The following is a 21539-nucleotide window of genomic DNA, read 5'->3' as shown; positions in this document are numbered from 1 at the left end:
AAGTTGCTCACATCAATTGATGTAGCCAGACCAAGCTTTTGACAGTCCTCCATAGCTTCCCATATAGATATGATGTCTAGGGGAAGAATGTCCTCCTTCTGCGGAGGTATTTCAATTTCCCCCGTAGGCAAGCTTAAAGGCCAGTGAATGAGATAAAGATCAATGTACTCCAACTATTGATTGCTACACAGGTGATCGATATTGATAACAAACAAAACTACCCTTATTCAGTGACTTCGCACAAACATACACACAAATGTTTGCCATACATCAGAGTTGAAAAGAGAAAAAGAGAACCCAAAACAAAGAGAGAAAAATCCAAAGAAGTGAAAGTAGAAAGATCAATGCATGGTTTAATTACATGAGGGCTTTCTTTAGTCCAGGGAGGACACGATCGTGGTGTGCTTCTGGTTTTCATAACAGCTGCTAGGAGCAGAAGCTGTTGAAGAAGAGCTTGTGGCAGTTAATCTGTTATTGATGGTAATAGAATCAATATGAGTTGGAACTCTCCATTAATTCTGGGAGCGAGTCCATGGATCTTTTTGAGTTTTTGTTTGGTTTTTCTTGGATCTTAGAGCAACAGTAGCTTTTTTCCTAGGAAATTGTGATGATGTTGTATTTCTTGGCTTCTGTGATCTTATGCTTAAGCTCACTGTTTCTAGTTCTAGGATTTTGCTTCTTAAAATTAGAAGAAAAAGTATAGTTACAAATATACTTCTGTATTAATATGTGCACTAATTTATTATAATTGGTTAAAAAATAAATTTTATTAAAAATAATGTTAATTTAAATTTTAAGTATAAAAAAATCAATATTAATATGTAGATTAGTATGCGATTTTATTTGTATATAACAAAATTCAAGCTAGAATAATCTGAGGACAATGGATGAGTCGTCTATTTTATTCAAAGGCGTGGGAAAAAAAATTAAAAAAAAGAAAAGAAAGATGAGATTTGGGAGAGGGGAAACAAAGAAGGATCGAAAATGGATATGAGAAGCCGATGCTTTCTTTTTTTTCTTTATGGTTTTTTTTTTTTTAAATTAAAAAAATGCTGACAGGATCAGGCGACGTCCCTTTTACGCAAATTCGTTCCCAAAATGCTTGAGCATAGCATTTTTAAATAAAAATAAAGGAAAACTAATACTTTTATAACAATATTACCTTTATGCCACTTTTTAAATTATTCTTTATTAACTCATAGGTTTATTTTGGAGGAATATTTTAATTATACAATAATTTTATAAAAATAAATTTACAGATTGATATGACTTAATATCATATATATATATATATATATATATTATATTGTAAATTTATTTTTATTATAAAATACATATATAATGTGTAATATAAAATCAATTCAATTTATGAATTTAATGTTATAAATTCTCTTGACAACCGTAACACTTCTCTTTATTTTATTCCCATGGACTTTCAAGTCACATATCATTCTGCCTTTGCAAGTAGCCCCGCAGTGATGACTTTCCCTACCATTTGCGTGTTGAATGATGATGAGGAACGTGAACAAGTTCTGGACTTAATTGTTTTAAGAAGAATATTAGCCTCAGATTTTGTTTTTATATATTTTAAAGACCACTAGTGTCGATTATATCGATAAATGTGACGGAAATAATAAATTTTAAAATTTTATTTTATTTGATAAAATAGTCAATTTAGAATGCAATTTATCATCATTGTCTAAAAACTATGCCATACGATTTCAAGCTTGTCTTAATTCTGATCTCAAGTTGTTAATTAGATGCCGTTTGGATAATGAGTTAATTGGACGTCGTTATAAAATTTGAAAAAGTTGAATTATTTATTATATTTTATATAAGAATTTAATAAAGTTGTAATGATGAGATGAGATGAAACACTTTTACTATCCGTTTTCAAACCAAGGATATTGTGGATTAGTATTAGAGGTCCATTTAATACCTTGGCTCAATTGTAAATTATAGTAATAAGCGTGACCCAAACTAGAGGTTAAAGGCCCACGAAAGCTGATATCCCATTGGCTAATAAAACAGATAAACATTAATATGGTGAATATATTACTCCTACTATTTAGGAGAAGAATGAACAGATGAGCATCACGAGAAAGTAATCTAGTCATAGTACTCATCCAATATTTCTCCACGCTATATCTAAGAGCTTTAGGTAACCCAAAAACACCTTGGTCATATACTTAAATTATTATAAACTACTTTTCACTAACTTAAGCATCGGAGTAATTGCAAGCGTCCAGCGCAATCAACCCTTGATTTGCAGATTGGCAATTACGTTAGGTGGTGGGACACGTCCTTTACAGTGGTGCCGTTTGTGGGATCTTGACTTCCTTAATTTCAATTTCTCATTAGACGAAAACGTGGTTCCTACATGCCAACTGTAACTTGTTCTCTAGTAAACCGTGAATCAAAGATGCTACTTACCGCCATGGAAGCACAATTGGCAATAACGGAGGAAAAATTGAAGATGGCATTAGACGCCATGGAGACCCTAAAGAAAGAAAACGAAGATCTAAGGCAAAAGAATGTAGAACTTAGTGACACAGTCATGCCCAACCACAGTGAACAGGGAAAGGGAGAAGCACATAGTAATGGGGGCCCAAACCAGAGGGATGAAGAGAAGAAGGAGATGTATGATAAATTGCGTAGCTTGGCTAAGAAGTACGAAGAGATGGTGAAGAGGATGGAAGGACCTTCATCAGTAGAGTGCTTGCTAAACGGAACCAATTTGCTGTACAGTGAGAAGATTATGGCCATGATGCTTTCACCAAAATTCAAAGTACCATAGATAGAGATGTATGATGGATCCAAAGACCCAGGGGATGACTTGGAGAATTTTAAGGCACACATAATGCTACACGGCTTTCCTGGAGATATTGCCTGCCGAGTTTTTCCTCTAATCCTGAAGGGGATGGTGAGAGGATGGTTTGGAACACTTCAACCCTGGACTATAGAAATTTTTTAAGAGTTAACCAAGCAATTCTTAACTCAGTTCATGCCGAATATAAGGCATTGGCGCCCAACCGCTTACCGTTTGACGGTTAAACAAAGAGAAGAGGAGAATCTAAATATGTGCCTCACCCGCTTCAACAAAGAAAGGTTAACAAAGAATGATTAGAACGAGAAGATTACCTTTGCCACCCTCATGGGTGGAATCTGGCCACACAGCCCCTTCATGGCCGAATTGGCCAGAAAGACCTCTTCTACCTTGAGAGAATTCATGGATAGAGCAGACGACTTCGTTAACGCTGAAGACACACTAGAAGCCTTGGTGGATCTGGGTAAAGGGGAACACAAAACTGAGTGGAAAAGCAACCACGGTGACAAAAAAACCCACATCGAATCATCAAGATAGAAGATGAGAAAGGCAGCCAGAGCATCACAACAGATTGATACACAACAATATGAATGTACAAGAAAAAAAGGAGACAGTCAGGGAACATCACCAAGCTAGAATGGGTAGTCATTACTGCAAGTACCACCAAACAAGTTCACATTGGATGGAAGATTGCATAACTATAAGAAAAGAGTTACTGAATTAGCAGGCACAGGAGCGTTAGAGCAAATGGTCATGGAACGTTCGAAGCCTAAACGACATTATGAGCCAGCACACAATCCCAAAAGGAGTAGTAGTTTCGTTAGGCGGCAGCAGCATCGGGATAATACCTGTGGTAATGATAGAGATAGAGCGCCCCTAAAGAATGATAGGGACAGGATGCTCATAGGGGAGATCCGAACGATAGCAGAAGGATTTGCTAGAGGCTTCGTCTCTTCATCCAGTCTAAAGGCGCATGCACAAAAAGTAACGTATGAAGAAGTATATGTGGTGGAGAGGGCCCCAAAGTATCAGAAGCTTAATCCTCAGACAACCATATCCTTCGGGGAGAAGGATCGAGAAGGGTTGTTATACCACACGACAATGCTTTAGTAGTCACTCTCCTAGTTGCCAACTATATGACCAGGCAGATACTTATTGACAACAGCAATTCAACAGACATATTTTTCTGGGAGGCCTCACAAAAATGGGTATAAATGAAAATAAGTTAAGACATCGTTGAAGGGCTTCTCTTGGATACAATACAACTAGTAGGCGTTATCACCCTCTCGGTGACAGCCAAGACAGGAACATGCACAACCACCACCATGACTGACTTTTTGGTCGTAAAGGCCCCATTTTCATACAATGCCATATTAGGGCAGTTGAAGCTTAACAATCTCAGGATGGTTGCATCCATATATCACCTCAAGATGAAGTTCCAAATGAATGTCGAATTAGGGGAAGCAAAGGGCAGGCAAACCTTAGCGCGAGAATACTATGTATAAGAATTAAAGAGTAATAAAGGCGAGGTGTGCACTGTTGCAAACGATGGTGGAAAGAATGGCCAAGGAAGCAAGTAGGAGGTCTTTCCGCCACCCTGACCCCCACCTCTAGCCTTGTCCTTTGAGAGGGGGGTAAAGGTTGGAGATGAGCAAAATCTACAACAGGCTGAAGCTAATGAACTGTTGGAAATCATAACTCTCTATCTTGGCTGCCCCAACACCATCACACACATTGGGACCCAATTTTTCCCCCTAAGGATAGAGAAGCCCTAAAATAGTTGCTGGTAGAGCACAAAGACGTGTTTGCTTAGAGCTATGAAGAGATGTCGAGATAGACAACAACATTATCGAGCATCACCTGTGTGTAGACCTCATGTACAAATCAATATTCAAGAAAATGAGGTCATTTAGTATTGAGAAATATGCCGCCATTATGGACGAAGTAAAATGCTTGCTCGCTGCCTGTTTTATTAGAGAAGCTCGTTACCTGGAGTGGCTGTCCAACGTTGTCATTGTGAAGAAAGCAAATGGGAAGTAGAGAATGTGTGTGGATTTCACAGACCTGAACAAGGCTTGCCCGAATGACAATTTTCCCTTACCATGGATTGATGTTATTATGGATGCCATTGCAAGGCACAGAATGTTGAGTTTCATGGATGCCTACTTAGGCTGCAATCAAATCTGAATACAATCAAATCGGGGACTTTATTGCTACCAAGTCATGCCATTTGGTTTGAAGAACATATGGGTGACCTACCAGATGTTGGTCAACCGAATGTTTAAAGAGCAGATCGGGAGGTCAATGGAGATATATGTAGATGACTTGCTAGTAAAGAGCAAGGAGCCCGCCCAACACCTAGTCGACCTGGGAGAGATGTTCGCAATTCTGCACCAGTATAAAATAAAGTTGAATCCAGTGAATGTGAGTTTGGTGTCGGCTCAGGAAGGTTCTTGGGTTTCATTGTATTTGAAAGAGGAATTGAAGCCTTTTCTGAGAAGATTGAGGCCATCCTGAACATAAAGCCATCAAGAAGCCTAAACAACACTCAGAGACTGGCGAGAGAGTTGTCGCCTTAAACAGGTTTGTGTAGGTCGACGAATAAGTGCCTCCCTTTCTTTAAGGTATTGTGTAAGGTGCACCCTTGGAATGAGGGATGCGACAAAGCTTTTGAGAAACTAAAACAACACTTGGCCAACCCGTCACTCCTAAAGCAACCAAAAAAAGGTGATATACTTCGTGCATACTTGGTGGTTTCCCGTTTCAGTCATCCTGATAAAAGAAGAAGAAGCAGCCCAATTGCCTGTATACTACATAAGCCGAGCATTGGGAGGAGCAGAGGCGAGGTATCTACGGGTGGAGATGCTAGCCTTTGCCTTAATGACAGCAGCCAAGAGACTTTACCCATATTTCTAGGCTCACATAGTAAGGGTGCTCACAGAAAGCCCACTAGCAAAGGTGTTGCAAAAACTAGACAGCTCAAGAAGATTATTAGGGTGGAAGATTGAGTTGAGCAAATTTGACATAGAGTATCTGTCAACAAAAGGTGGTAAAAGGGCAAGCACTAACGGATTTTGTAGCAGAATTCTCAAATTTCCTCGTAAAGGATGTGGTAGCTCCGACAGAGAAGCCATAAGGTTTCTTCATAGACAGCTCCTCCTGTCTAGCTAAGGGAGGAATAGGAGTGCACTTGGTCAGTCCTGAAGGCTAGGAACGCCATTACATGGCTACCCTTGCTTTCAAAATGACCAAAAATGAAGCGGAATATGAGGCACTGGTGGCAAGACTTTCGATAGCCATGGTATTGAGAGCAACTGAGAATCAAAGTCAGATTTGCAAGTGGTGGTCAACCAGGTACTGGGCCATTATACCACAAAGGGTGAGAAGTTAAAGAAGTATTTAGCTCGGGTTTTGGAGGCACGAGACTGGTTCTCGTATTTTAGTATATCCCAAATACTTCAAGAAGACAGCGCAGTGGCGGACAAGCTGGTGTGCGCAGGATCAGGGATAGAGGATGCTCCCTTTCGATGGAAAGTTGAAAAGAGGATTATTAAAGTCCCAACCATCGGGGCAAAAGTGTACATGATGGCTCAAGCATCCTTGAGTGGGCTGGTGACGTGGTCAAGTACTTTGATATAGACAAACTCCCTAAAAGGAAGGAAGAGGCGATGAAGGTAAGAAGGAAAGCGCAAAGGTTCATGCTTATTGATGAGGTTCTCTACAAAAGGGGATTTGTGAACCCTTACTTCGATGCATCTCTCCATAGGAAGCACAATATGTCTTGGCTGAAATATACGAGGGAGTATGCAAGAACCATTTTGGCGGGAAGGCCCTAGCCAAGAAGGTAGTAAGAGCATGGTACTACTGGCCTAACACACTAAAAGATACCTGAGAGTTCACGAAGAAATGCATCTAGTGCCAGACGTATGTGCCAGTTCCCCAAGCCCCCCAGAGGAGCTGACCTATATGACTGCCCTTTGGACATTCGCCAATAGGGAGTGGATCTAGTGGGACCCTTCTTGCTAGGAAAAGGGGGTGCAAAATTTATGATTGTGGCAGTTGACTACTTCACTAAATGGGTGGAGGCAAAGCCATTGTCAACTATAACAAGTAAGGCCTTTATAAGATTTTTGTAGAAGAACGTCATCTACCTATATGGGATTCCACAAAATATAGTCTAAGACAACGAGCATCAATTTGACTAAGACCACTATGGGGAATAGTGTGCAGAGCTAAAGATATAGGTCAATTACTGCTCTCTAGGACATCCACAAGTAAACGAGCAAGCAGGGGCGACAAACAAGGCAATGTTGTCAATTCTGAAGAAGAAACTCACAGAGAAGAAAGGAGAGTGGGTGGAAGAGTTACTAGGAGTATTATGGGCTTACAGAACCTCAGTGAAAAAGCCCATGGGAGAGACTCCATTTACACTAGTGTACCGGGGTGAGGCTACACCCCCAGTGGAGGTGCGGCTATCGAGTTTTCAAACCCTCCATTTATCGATGCCCCAAAACAGCAAAGTGATGGAAGAATACCTTGACCTTTTGGAAGAGGAAAGAGAAGCAGCCGAGATCAGAATGGTACACAAGAAGAAAAAAGATGAACTACTTCAACAAGAGAGTGGAGCTTAGAACGTTCAAAGTAGGAGATGTGGTCTTAAAAATGAGAGTGGTGTAACTACCAAAGTAGAAGGCAAGCTAAGGCGTTGTTGGGAAGGACCATACGTGGTAGTGGCTAACAAGAGTCTAGGGTTCTATCGCCTAAAAGACAGCCAAGGCAGAGAGTTTCCGCATCACTGGAAATCATAGCACTTGAAGAGATTTTACCCATGATGACATTTTCCTCTTTATTCTTACATCGTTATATTTTCTACTAGATGTTTATTTATTATTCATTAGAACTATGTCGTTATCTTTACATGATTGCTATTATTCTTTTGTATTATGAATAAAGTGGTATTTCCAGCCACATTCTTGCCCAAAGAGGCTGTGCTTAGTTGGAACCTTTAAACACTAGAGATGAGCCTTAACGACTCGCGGTGCCATATAAAAAATGTACGGAGGTCATCAGATTACGCCACCTTTAAACACCAATGACGAACTTAACGACTCGGGTGCCATGAAAAAGGGCGTAGAGATCATTAGACTACACCAATCTTAAATATCAATGACGAGTTTTAACGACTTGTGGTGCCATGTAAAAAGGGCGCAAAAGTCATCAGACCACCCCATCCTTAAACACTAATGACGAGCCTTAATGACTTGCAGGACCATGTAAAAAGGGCACGGTGGTCATTAGATCATGTCACCCTTAAACACCAATGACAAGCCTTAACGATTTGCGGTGCTATATAAAAAAGATGTAGAGGTCATCAGACCATGCCACCCTTAAACACCAATGATGAGTCTTAACAACTCGTGGTGCCATGTAAAAAGGGTGTAGAGGTCATTAGACTACATCACCCTTAAATACCAATGACAGGCCGTAATGACTTGTAGTGCCATGCAAAAAGGGCAGGGAGGTCATCAGACCACGCACCCTTAAAACACCAATGTCGAGCCTTAACGACTCGCAGTGCCATGTAAAAAGAGCGTAGAGGTCATCTGACCATGCCACCCTTAAACACTAATGACGAGCCTTAACGACTTGTGATGCCATGTGCAAAGAGTCCAGAGATCATCAGACCACGCCGCCCTTAAACACTAATGACAAGCCTTAACGACTCGCGGTGCTATATAAAAAGGACATGGAGGTATTTTGACCATACCACCCTTAAACGCCGACAATGAACCTAAACAACTCATGGCACGCCAGGCAAAGGGTGCAAAGGTCAACAGACTACTCCTTTGTAAAGAAAAAGGGCGCAAAGGCTGACGCCACTGTCCAAACTCAATTCCTCACCAACAACAAAAAAAGGCATTGATTGTTAGCATAAGTAAAAAGAAAGGATGCCTAACAGCAAGAAAAAGGAAAAGTGGTGAATCACGAAAGGAAAAGCACGGTCCAATTTATATACAACCGTGCAAAACTAAAACTAGACGATTATAGTCAGAGAAATTGTTCTCAAGAGTTACAAAAACCTATATTTCAAAAAGTTGCAAAAGCTACAATTACAAGGAAAAAATACAAGAGCCATTGTTACAGGAGAAGTTCAAGTAGCATCACTTCCTTTAGGTGGGGAGGAGGAGGAATGTCCTTGAAGGTCAAATTTGTCAGCATAAGGATGGGAAGCTACGTTAGGCTTGAATAAATTCCAATCCAAGCATGCCAAGTCGGTAGAAGGATCGGTAATTAGGTGGGACCTGAGCCTCAATACGCCAGCACCATAGTCTTAAGCAAATGCACGATCTCTAGTGGTGGGGTTAGAAGTCAATTGGTAACATAGTCGCATGATCTCCGCATTGGCATTCGCCAGTTGGCCTTCTTCTCATTTAGGCGAGTGTCCTTCACCATGACGGCTAAGTGCAGCTTCCTTTGCTCTTTTGTCAGAGTCTATTTGATTCTTCTTGTACTATTTGTTTTGCTGCTGCAATTCTGCTAGGGATCGCTGAGCCTCAAAAGGGTTAACTTCAGTTAGCCGCCCCTTTTCTAGTAAAACTGCCAGCTCTTGCGTGAAACCTTAATTACGATCCTAAGAATTGGACAGCTCCTGGCAGATAGAGTCCAACTCTCCCCTGAGAGCCAAAATGTCGGACTTGAGGCGACCTTGCTTGAACTCAAAATCCCTTTGGACAAGTGAGAGTTGAGCTCTAACAGAGTCCTTCGACTCTAGTAACCTCAGAGAAAGTAATCTCTGGCCTTAACCTCTCTAGCAAGGCGCACATCATCATGAAATCTAGAAACTTCATCTTCAAGGGTCTCCAAATCGCCATATAGGAAGCAAGAGCAACTATCAGCTTGCTCCAATAAAACCTCTAGCTCCTTCCTCTCAATAGTCGCCCGCTCCAATAAAACCTCCATCTTCACCCTCTCAAAATTCCACTTCTCAATTCAGCTTTGGCATTAAAAGCCAAACTTACTCCTCTTCTGAACTTCTTACTCTAAAGCAGCCCGATCTGCCATGATCCAAGCTGGTAAGTCATCAACACCCTGTAAAAGACAGACACCAAAACATAGTAAGCAATTATTAAAATGCACATGTTAAAAGAAGGAGAAGCCATAACCAACAAAACTTATGCTTGAAAGAAAGGCCCTCAGACGGCCAACCATTATGGCAATGGCTTCACCTTGGGCATTGGTGGAAGAAGAGAAAGTGCTGTCTCGAACCTCCTTGGGATCATGGCCACCTTCGAGCAAATGGGGCCTAGGAGGCACAACAGCTGAGTCAACCCCCCTTACCAAGATTCCCCAGCGGGCGTGTAGCACTAGTGTAATCCAGGTCCACATCGATCAAGTTGGTGCCCTCATCTACAAGGCCGCCCAAGGGAATACCACCCTCCAAGAAAGAGGATCCAGTCTCCCCGCCGAAGGAGGATATAAAGAGAGAAGGTATGGAAATATACTCACCATTCACATTCAGAGAAGGGGTAGGCCTCCCAGAGATAGTAGTTGGCGACATCTAAGGAAGGGAGCCTTCTGCCTTAGCTTCTTCACTCAATTCCTTTTAGTCAGTGTCTGCTTCTTTGTTGTGCCTATCAGTATTCATCTGGTAGGCAGGATCCTTTGCTTCGACCATGCGAGCCTCTGTGCCCACAATTGGATCCAAATTAAGGGTGGCAACAATATCAACACTCAGTTCACCGTCCCCCACCAAGTTCTCAAGAACAAGGAACTCGAAGACAAGGTTAGACGCTAAGGTAGGCGCCTGTTAGGGAATCTCAAACTGAAAGGTGGCAACTAGGTCGGAGAGGGCTAGATTGGCCAAACCCTCTGTATCACCGAGGCTTGGGAAAGTTGCACGCTCGGGTGAAGTGTTGAGAGTAGAAGGGAGGGTAACAAATTCAGGGGTAGATGCTTGGAGAGGGCTATCGACTATGTCCCTCGAAGCCTTTTTCTTCTTTTTAGAGGGAGAAGGGGCATCCTTGGAATGGATTCGTTTCCTCTTATCCTTCTTGTCCTACTTATCCTTCTTGTCCTTCTTTAAAGACTGTTTTGGTGGAGAGGGTGGCACCATGGCCCAGGTCAGGATCAAACGGCCTTTAACATGTAAACAATCAAGGGCCATCAAGAAGTGGTCTATGTTTTCATGAGTTAGCAGATATTCAGTCCAAAGGTCTTCTGGGTGGTCTACTACCCAGGCATGAACTGTTTTGACTCGAGCCAATTCCCTCTTGGCAGGGGCTCCATTCCTGCCAACAAGCCTTTCTCCTTTGGGATTTTGTCCCAATTGGCCTTGATGGGGAAATCCCATTGAGGAGTCTTCGAATTGGAAAATCCCAACCCTTACCATTAATAAAGAAGAACTTGAACGTCCAATTCTTAGAGTTTGAATGGCGAGATTCGAACCGGGCCATTGTCTGTCCCTTATCTTTTTTACAGAAACTCAAAATATTACCCCTAATAAAGAGTCACAGGTGATAGAAATGCAAGAATTCTCGGAGAGTTAGGTCAGGGTATACCTCTCTAAAGGGCCTGAGAGCCATGTGAAATACAATGTAGGGGCACAGAAAAGCCCTCAGCACGAAGGGGTGAAGTTGAGTAGGAGCAAGTTGAAGGAGATCCAGAATATCACGTAGAGGATGCCAAAATGGAACCCTCAGCCCATGGGTCAGGGCAGTGCCAGTGAGGGCAATCTTGCCATGGAAATCCTCATCGTCTACACATCCGCAAGCGGGAATCTCCAAGAAAGTAGCGTCTGGGATGCGAAAATCCTCTCGCAGAGGTTTTAGGTCCCGGGGCCAGAGAACAGAATGCCATGCAAACCTTTCGTAAGTAGGGATGTCTAGAATGTGGGAAGATTGCACGTCAGTGAGACAGGCAGAAATATCGTGTTCAGCCACCAAGGATCGAGGGGAAGGTAGGAAAAGAAGCTAAGAAATTGTAAGGGAAAACAAGGAACATTAGGGAATCGCAAGAGAGAGAGAGAACTAGCAAGAAGAAGGAAGGCAGAAGTAATTGAAGAGAAAAAGGGGCAATATGGCAGTGTACAAACTGAATGGGAGAATGCGAGGGGCTACTTGCTCAAACATCATGATCTAACAACAAAATGCAACAAAATGGGAACAGTTGCATGTTAACCAGTAACCGTCACCACGTCATGAATTTTCTTTTTTGGTTCTTCAAAATTGAAAACGGCGGGATAAATTACTTAATGGGCTAGCGGGGTGCCCCACCAATTTCGGTAAAGACACTAGAAGGGTATTTGGAACCCAAGGCCCAGTACAAGTCACTCATGGCCTGAAAAGTACATTTTCATCTCGGAAACAAGTCATTACATTCGTAAGGATGGATTTACTAAAATACAAATGCCCCATGCCTACAAGGGAAAGGAATAAGCAGGGTAACTGGAGGGTCCATTTAGTAACTCGGCCCAATTGTGAATTATAGTAATGAGCCTGACCCAAACTAGAGGTTAAAGGCCCACAAAAGCTTAATATCCCATTGGCTAATAAAACTGATAGTCATTAATATGGCAAACAGAGTACCCCTACCATCTAGGGGAAGAATGAAGAGATGATCATCACATGAACATAATCTAGTCATAGTACTGATCCAATATTTCTCCACATGTATATATATGAGCATCAGGTAATCCAAAAACATCTTTGACCGTATACTTGAGTTATTATACACTACTCTTTACTTACTTAAGCATTAGAGTGATTGTAGGCGTCCAACGCCATCAACCCTTGATTTGCAAATTGGCAATTACGTTAGGTGGTGGGACACGTCCTTTACAAGTATTTTTTTTTTAAATGAGACTTCAATTCATAAATCAACCAATACATGATTGTCAAAGTTAATGAAAGGGAGGACCTCAATAAGCGCCTCTTCCAACCAAACAAATTTAGAAATTAAAGAAAGGCCTAGTTTTGTTGCAGCATCAGCTGGTTTGTTTCCTCCTCTGCCTATGTGCTTTAAAGACCAACTTTGATGAGAAGACATTATAATTTTGATGTCCTCGACAACTTGACCCTCCCAAGAATTATCAATAGAACTACTATTAACTACATCCACTACCAGCTTAGTATCCTTTTCCAATTCCACATGCATTAGACTAAGTTCATTACAAAGGATAACAGTTCGAAGAAAAGCACAACTTTTTGCAACCAAAATTGATTTGATAGAAAATTTTGGAGCAACTAAAACAGAATGAACTTCACCCTTATGATCCCTTACCACAATACCTATGCCCATCATTTCCTTCTCTTTTACATTAGTGGCATCAACATTGACTTTATAATAGCCAACTTTAGGAGGCGTCCATGCTTTTTCTATCTGGCATAAGAGTAGCTCTATTTTGACCTTTATCAATAAGAACCTAGTCCAAAGTAGAACCTGTACCAATCTGTGTTGCTAAATGAAACAACATAGATGGACTTTTAAACTGATTAATTTGGAACACAAAATCATTCCTTCTCCTCCAAATACCATGAAACATAGCCACTATATTCAAGTTAACTGCATTTAATCTTAATGAAAGATCAGACCAAAGAGATGGAAAATGACTATAATTTTGATGCCATTTCTTAAGAGGATTGTTTTACTCATCCCATACATCCATAGTTGCAGGACAGTGCCAAAGAACATGTATAATACATTCATCTTCATTGTGACAAATAGGACACAAAGGACTATCAACAGTCTCATCACTTCTAAAAACTAAGTTAATAAGATCAGTTTTCCAGGACTTAGTTTCTTCATCAATTAACACATCACAGTTACATTTTCATCCAAAATAGACACTGGTGTTTGAATTTGAAAAGTAAAGGGAATAGGAACCCACTTATGTTTCCAAATCTTAATGCTCTTTCCATTCCCAACACGCCACACATACCCCTTCTGTACCAAGTTTATAACAGAACAGATGATGCTCCAAATAAGAGAAGGATAGAAACCTGTTGTAGCTTCCAAAAATTGACTGTTTGGGAAATATTTTTGTTTATAGACTTGAGCTACCAAAGAGGAAGGATCTTAGATAATCCCCCAACCTTGTTTAGAAAGTAGAGCCATATTGAAACAGTTTAGTTCACGAAAACCCAATCCACCAACCTTGAAACTCATATGGCGTCGTTTTTGGCTTAAGCCCTTAAGGCTTTCCTTCTTTCTTTCTTCTCCAATGCTGTTCACTTCTATCTTCTCCTTATTTTGAAATTTCCCTTGTCGCAACTGTCTCCTTCTTCTTCTTTTGTGCTGCATTTCTTCCCTCATCTTTTTATGGTTAGCTTGCATTTATTTTACCTTACATTTTTGCTTCCTCTTTGCTGTAAACTTAACCCTCTCTCTTTGTGTCATTTTTTGACATTTTAATTCACGGGTTTCTCTCCATTGATGTACGTCTGGCTGAGCTGCCTTGTGCACCTCCTTCCTCTTCTTTATTTCTTGGTAACGTGGTGTTAACCCCTACTTTCTTCTTTGTTTTCTGATGAAATTATGCCCTATTTTGTACTCGAAAAACATGCTCTATTTTTTTTCAAACCGTGAAGCTTGAAGCTCGATTTTTCCTTTCCTTTTCTCTATTATTTTTCGTGTTCTAGCTTGTGGGTTGAACCTTGATTTTTGGGTGTTTTTTTTTTCAAGACTCAAACCGTGCCCTATTTTGGTCTAGAATTGTGGGTTTCACTTTGTGTTCCTTGTTGATTTTTGCCTTGTCGTGATCCTCTCTTTCCAGCCTTAATCTTCTAATTTTATCCTAGCAAATCAGCCCCTTTATTCTGAAAAATTTTCCTCCAAAATCATCTTATTTTCAAAACCCATTTTAGTCATAAAAATTGTAATTTTTAGTGGTTTATTTTCGAGTTAGCTTTTACGAGTTAAATCAGGTGCGTGATCTTTTAGAAATATTGTCTTTAAAGCGCTGTAAGTATTTTCTAAATAACCTTTAAGATTTAAATATATTTTGGCATTAACAAATATTCTGTAAATTAGTTGGTATTGTCGGACCGAGTCCAAGGAGTCGGGGGTCATATGGAATGGAAAATGGAGTTGCTTGTGTGTTTGGATGATGTTGGGATTTGTTGGATATTTTTGTATGTTGTGTACATTGCATGTGCACGCATGTTCATGTTTGTAAAATGAAAACTGGGTTTTCACATATTGCATGCATATTCATGTGTTGGAAATGAAAACTGGGTTTTCATGTGTTAAATGAATTTTTGGGTGCGTGTATATCATTACCTCAAGCTGAGATGAGGTATTATCTCGGTGGAGCTCCTCTGGTCACTCGGGAGCGGAATATACTAAGTGACGTCTCTTGGGTTGTCACTGGGTGACAACAGGATCAGACAGGATGGTAACGCTCTCATGCCGATTTTGTGACCCCTCTGTTGGCAGGGGCTAAAGGATTCTTGGCTACAAATGCACTGAGCACAGAACTAGGCATCACTCGTTACGAAGTCAAATGCATGGTCGTTACCCATGGTGTAGCGAAGGGAGACAGGGTGTGCGGATGGTCCATAGAAGAGATCATGGTGCATATGGTTAAAATTGGATATGTGGACCATTTTTCAAGAAAATGATGAGATTTGATTAATGGATTTTATGTTGGGTCATTTTCTAGAAAAATGGCGGATATGTTTTAATGGATTGGATTTCTGGGCCAAATGAGATTTTTGGCGTGCGTGGAAAATTATTCATTTTTAGGGAAATGATTATTTTCGGATCTCATGCATCTGTAATCATGTTCATGGATATTGTTGTTACTTGAATGTATGTTTATCTTGTGTGCTGTTTGGATTATTACTTACATGCAGTACCGTTTTTTGGTACCGTAGATTTTGATGCAGATGATGAGGAGGTTGAGTCTGAGGATGCGGCTATGCCAGAGGAATGATTGGTGCCTTTCGCTTGTATACTTTGGGAATTGTTTTTCTGCTTTTGAAATTATGTAATTTAGTTTTTATGATGTTGTTACTGGATATTTGTAACATTTTTTATATGCTTGTGTTTGAGCGAGTTTGTATTTTAAAAATTATGGTACATAATTGACTGATTTTAATTATCCGCTGCATTCTTTTTGTTGTACACTTTTTGTATGTATACACACTTGACACTTGGCAATGGGATGCGTGACCTATATTGTTATCATCCGGACGCCTCGGTTCCCGTGTTTCCGTATGTGAGAGTTGAGGGCGTCACAATGGGTCCCCTTACCTTAAGTTTCTAGTAGGTAATTTTAACACAAGTCATTAGTAGCTTGACTAAATGATCACCAAACCTTTTTTTTTTTTTGAAGAGAAAAACCTGATCTCATTAATAAAACCAGTTACCAAATACACCCAAGATAGCATGAAATAGACAAACCAAGCTAGAGAGTATACGACATTTCCTTGGTAACAATAGTACTGATACATGATGGGCACGTTTCTATATCATAAACATCCTCAGAGCATAGCAGTGCATCTCTTGCTAGGTAGTGGGCTGCTGAGTTGGCCTCCCGAGGAACATGTGATACAGACCAGACGCTGTAGGCATTGAGGAGCTGTCTTGCATCACCGATGAGGCACCCACCTAGGCTCCAGTTCAACTTGTAACTCTTCAAAAGGTCCACCACTTGCTTTGCATCCCCTTCCAAGTAGATGCTGTTCAATCCAAGCTCTCTACAAAAAACTGCTGCTAAGAGTACACCATAAGCTTCAGCATCGAAGGGAGAACCCTTAAGTGGCCTGTTTGCACGAAGAGCTCCAATGACCCAACCTTGATGATCCCTGACAAGAACACCTATGCCTACTTTTCCTTCCCTTGAGCTTACGGCTGAGTCCCAGTTGACTTTGAAGCCATCAGCATCAGGTCTTGACCAGGTAAGGATCCTTACTGGGCCATTGCCATGGGGATTTGCTGGATCTTTGCTAGCCTCCACATTGTCAATCATTTCTGTTTTTGCCTGTTGATACACATACGTGGGATGTGTGAAACCTTTTCCATGAATGAACTCGTTCCTTCTAGTCCATATTCTTCTTGCAGTAATGGCCATTTCCGAGAGGTCTAGTGGGTCTAAAGAAGCTACCATAAAAGACCAGATATCAAAGAAGAAGTCACTGTGGTAGGACATCTTTTGCACCCTTTTTCCCCCCTGATTCCACACATCTTTGGCTGCACCACACCCCCATAGGGCATGTCCTGAAGTTTCTGCCTCCTGCAAGCAAATCAAACAAGTGTTGTCTTCCACGATCTTTCTTTTTTTCAGATTGGCTCGGGTGGGAATGGCCTCATTGCAGGCTCGCCATAAAAACATCTTTGTTTGGGGAGTTGCATCTAATTGCCAGATGGCCTTCCAAACCAGCTTATTCTTGTTTCTAGCTGATGTCTCCCCTTCCATTTCCCTGTCTAGCTCTTTAAAGAAATGGTATCCACTCCTCACTGTGTATAAGCCATTGTTGGTAAATTCCCACACCAACCTATCTTCCCTGCCCCCTATACTTAAAGGAATGGATTTGATGTTCTCAATTTCGTGTTGGTTGAAAATTTCCTGGAGAAGGGAGTCTTCCCATTTCCGATTATGGAGATCTATGAGGTCACTCACTTTTTCACACCAGCAGTCTTCACCTCGTGTTGACAGTACCATGTGATTATGTGAATGAGGTAGCCATCTGTCAGACCATATATTCACCTTGGCTCCATTCCCAATCCTCCACATGAGACCCTTCTTTAACAGATGTGCTCCAGCCTTGATACTTCTCCACACGAAGGAAGGCCTTGATCCCATCTGTGCTTCAGTGAAATCCACTCTACTGAAATACTTTTGCTTAAGAACCCTGGCCATCAGGGAGGATGGATGTTGAATAACACGCCACCCCTGCTTGGCCAATAAAGCTAAGTTGAAGAGCCTCAACTCTCTAAAGCCAAGCCCTCCTGAGCCCTTTTCAGTACTGATCTTGTCCCAATTGACCCAATGTATTTTTGAGGTCTCCTCATCAAATCCCCACCAGAATTTTCTAAGCAATTGGTTCATCTTGTTAGTGATGGACAAAGGTAGAAGAAACATCCCCATTGTGTAAGTAGGGATGGCCTGCAGGACAGCTTTTAGAAGGACCTCTTTCCCAGCTGCAGAAAGGTGCTTTGTCTTCCAGTTGGCTATTCGTACCCAGGTTCTGTCAATGAGGGAGTGGAATGTAGCTACCTTTGCTCTACCCACCAGTGCAGGAAGGCCCAGATACCTTTCAAAGGTCCTAGGAGATTTAACCCCTGCTACTTGTAACAGCTGAACCTGTGTCGATTGATTTGTATTCTTGCTAAAGAAGATAGATGACTTTTCCTTGTTCAGAACCTGTCCAGATGCCTTCTCATACTGGCCAAGAATGTTGAGAACACAGTTGAGTTCCTCAGGGTCTGCTTTGAAGAAAAGGAGGCTGTCATCTGCAAAGAAAAGGTGGTTCACAGTGACTGGTCCTCTTCCAATTGGGACAGGTTTGAGGTTACCACAAATCTCGGCTCTATTAAGTAGGCAGGTAAGGGCTTCAGCACAAAGAATAAATAGGTAGGGGGACAAAGGGTCCCCCTGTCTAAGGCCCCTGGAAGGCCAGAAACACTGCTGGGCTTCTCCATTTATGAGGATTGAATAGGACACTGAAGTAAGGCAAGTCTGGATGATGTTTATCCAGTGACTAGGGAATTCCATCTTTGTCATGATAGCTTCAATAAAGCCCCATTCAACCCTATCATAGGCTTTACTCATGTCTAACTTGAGAGCCATGAAGCCTTGTTTCCCTTTCATTCTAGAGTTCATAGAGTGTAAGATTTCGTAAGCCACAATGGTGTTGTCAGAAATTAACCTGCCAGGTACAAAGGCACTCTGATTGTGGGAGATTAGTCTAGGGAGGATTACTTTCAATCTGTTGGCAAGTGTTTTGGATATGATTTTGTACACTACATTACAGAGACTGATAGGTCTGAAGTCAGTCACTCTTTTTGGGCTCTTGACTTTGGGTATTAGGGTAATGAATGTGTCATTTAATTCAGAAATGGAATCACCATGGTTAAGGACTTGGAGGGCTAGCCTGTACACATCTTCACTCACTACTTCCCAGTGTTTTTGGTAAAAATGGGCTGGAAAGCCATCGGGGCCAGGAGACCCCAATGGATTCATTTGTACCACAGCAGCTCTAATCTCCTCTCTATTGAAGGGAGTTATAAGCCAGGTCTTCATATCCCCTGCTAGTTTAGTATCCATGGCACTTAAACACTCATCAAGGTTAGAAGGTTGAGAAGTAGTAAAAAGAGAGGAGAAATACCCTGTGAAGACTGCCCCAATCTCTGTCTGTTCAGTGATGGTTCTCCCACTTGGATCCTCTATTGCTTTGATAGTATTGGTTTTCCTCCTTTGGCTGGCTTGCATATGAAAATACTTGGTATTTCTGTCACCAAGTTTGAGCCAATGTTGCTTTGCCCTCTGCCGCCACTTTAAATCATTCACTGCCAAGTTTTGCTCCACTTCCCTCTGAAGCTGTTTCATTGGAACCAGGTGATCACCTGTTCCAGTTTCTTGGAGGTAACCAATTCTTGTCATTCTTTTGTTGATTGCCTGGTGGCCTTCCTGTTGCCTCTTGTTGTTCCAGTTCTGCAGGTCTCTTTGGCAAAAGCCAAGTTTTTGCCTTACTTGCTTTGCCTTTGTTTCTCCTCCTCCATCCTTCCCCCAGGCCTCGGCTATTGTCTTCAGACAGTCTTCTCTCATTTCCCAGGCCACTTCATATCTGAAACAGTTTCCCCTCTTCTTTCCCTTAAGGCCCTTTGTGTACTTTTCAATTACTAGAGGGGAGTGGTCAGATTGGATTGCTGGAAGTGCAGTACTCGAGCCATCCTTAAAAAGGTCATACCATTCCTTGTTAGCTAATGCTCTATCAATCCTTTCCTTAATGAAAGCTTTTCCACCTCTATTGCTTGACCACGTGAACCTTAGTCCCTGTGAATGGATGTCATTAAGACCACAGTAATCTATAGCTCTTCTGAAAGTTTCAATTTGTCGATAAGGCCTACTTGCTCCTCCCACCTTCTCCCTTTGGTGCAGTATCTCATTGAAATCTCCTGCGCAGAGCCAGGCCATGGGGTTAGAGGGTTTTAGCATTTGCAACAGTTGCCAACTACCATTCCTCTTAGCTGATTCAGGGTGTCCATAGAATCCAGTGAATTGCCAAGTTGGTCCAGGCTCACCTTCCTGAACTAGTGCACTAATATGCCACCTTGTGTAGTTAATTATTTTGATCTGCCAAGTGTCCCTCCATAGTAATGCAATGCCTCCACTCATTCCTACACAATCCATAGCAAAACAGCCCTCCATCTTCAAACTTCTTCTAACCTCTTCAAGTCTCGATTTTCTGCTCTTAGTTTCCACAAGGAAAACTAAGTTGGGCCACTTATCCTTAGCTAGTTTTCTAAGGACACTAACTGTCCGAGGGTTCCCAAGCCCTCGGCAGTTCCAAACAAGTATACTCATTGGGGCAGGCAGGGCTGGAAACCAGCCTCTGCCATTGCATCTTGGTTTTCCTTGTTGCCATCGATTCTCTTAGCTCTTTTTTCACCAAGGATATTCTCATTCACCTTCCTCTTACACCCCCTCTTATAGCTGGTCCTCGAGACCTGGTTTGAGATATCTGCCAACAGTTCTTCTGCATTCACTTCATTGTAATAACCTCCTTGTCTTGCAATTCTTTTCCATTTCTTAGTCTTGTTATTCAAACTGGCCGTACCATGGTCCCTATATTCACCTTCTTCTTGCTGGGAAACTGTCAACTTGCTACTACTGAAGTTCTTGATGTTAGGCCCACCGAGCCCCACCCTAGTCCCTTCTTTACTTTTAACTGTTGTTTTATTCATTTCATAATCTAGCACGTGTGCCATGATCACCAAACCTCAATCTAATAAGCATTGCTTCCAAAAATCCCCACTCTACCCAGTCATATGTTTTTGACATATCCAATTTGATAGCCATACAACCTTCCCTGCCTTTCTTTCTAGATTGCATGGTATGGAGAAGTTCATAAGCCACCATAATGTTATTAGTAAAGAGATGATCAAGAATGAAAGCACTTTGGTTCCAAGATATAATTTTTTATCAAAACTAATTTCAACCTATTAACTAAAACTTTAGAAATGAGCTTGTACCACATATTACATAAACTAATCTGTTGAAATTCATGACTAGTATTGGGAGAAGCAACCTTAGGAACCAAAGCAATTAGAGTGTGATTCAAACCTGAAAAACTCATGACAGCTTGAATCACATCTGTGCCAACCACATCCCAATGATTCTGAAAAAATCTTGCACTAAATCCATCAAGCCCTAGGGACTTGAAAGGGGAAATTTGTTTCAAAGCAGCTACAACCTCTTTTCTAACAAAAACTCTGTCCAAGTCCCCCTACATATTCATGGTAATTCTTGGTTCCACCGCAGATAAACAATCTTGAATAGAACCACAAGAAGGATTGGTTATGCGTAGAAAAGGTATTATAATATAAATACATATATTATATGGTTTCTTTTATATGTATAGTACATGAATCTCTGTACATGAATCTCTTCTTTTGGACATTAAATTTTGTGAAATTCTATTTGTAATTCTTAAATGGAAACTGTATATATAGACCTTTTATTAAATGAGAAAAATCATCATTTTAGAAG

Source organism: Carya illinoinensis, chromosome 1, assembly GCF_018687715.1.
Source record: "Carya illinoinensis cultivar Pawnee chromosome 1, C.illinoinensisPawnee_v1, whole genome shotgun sequence".
Classification (NCBI taxonomy): Eukaryota; Viridiplantae; Streptophyta; class Magnoliopsida; order Fagales; family Juglandaceae; genus Carya; species Carya illinoinensis.
The sequence above is the reverse complement of the archived record's forward strand: the minus strand, read 5'-3'. Positions refer to the sequence as shown.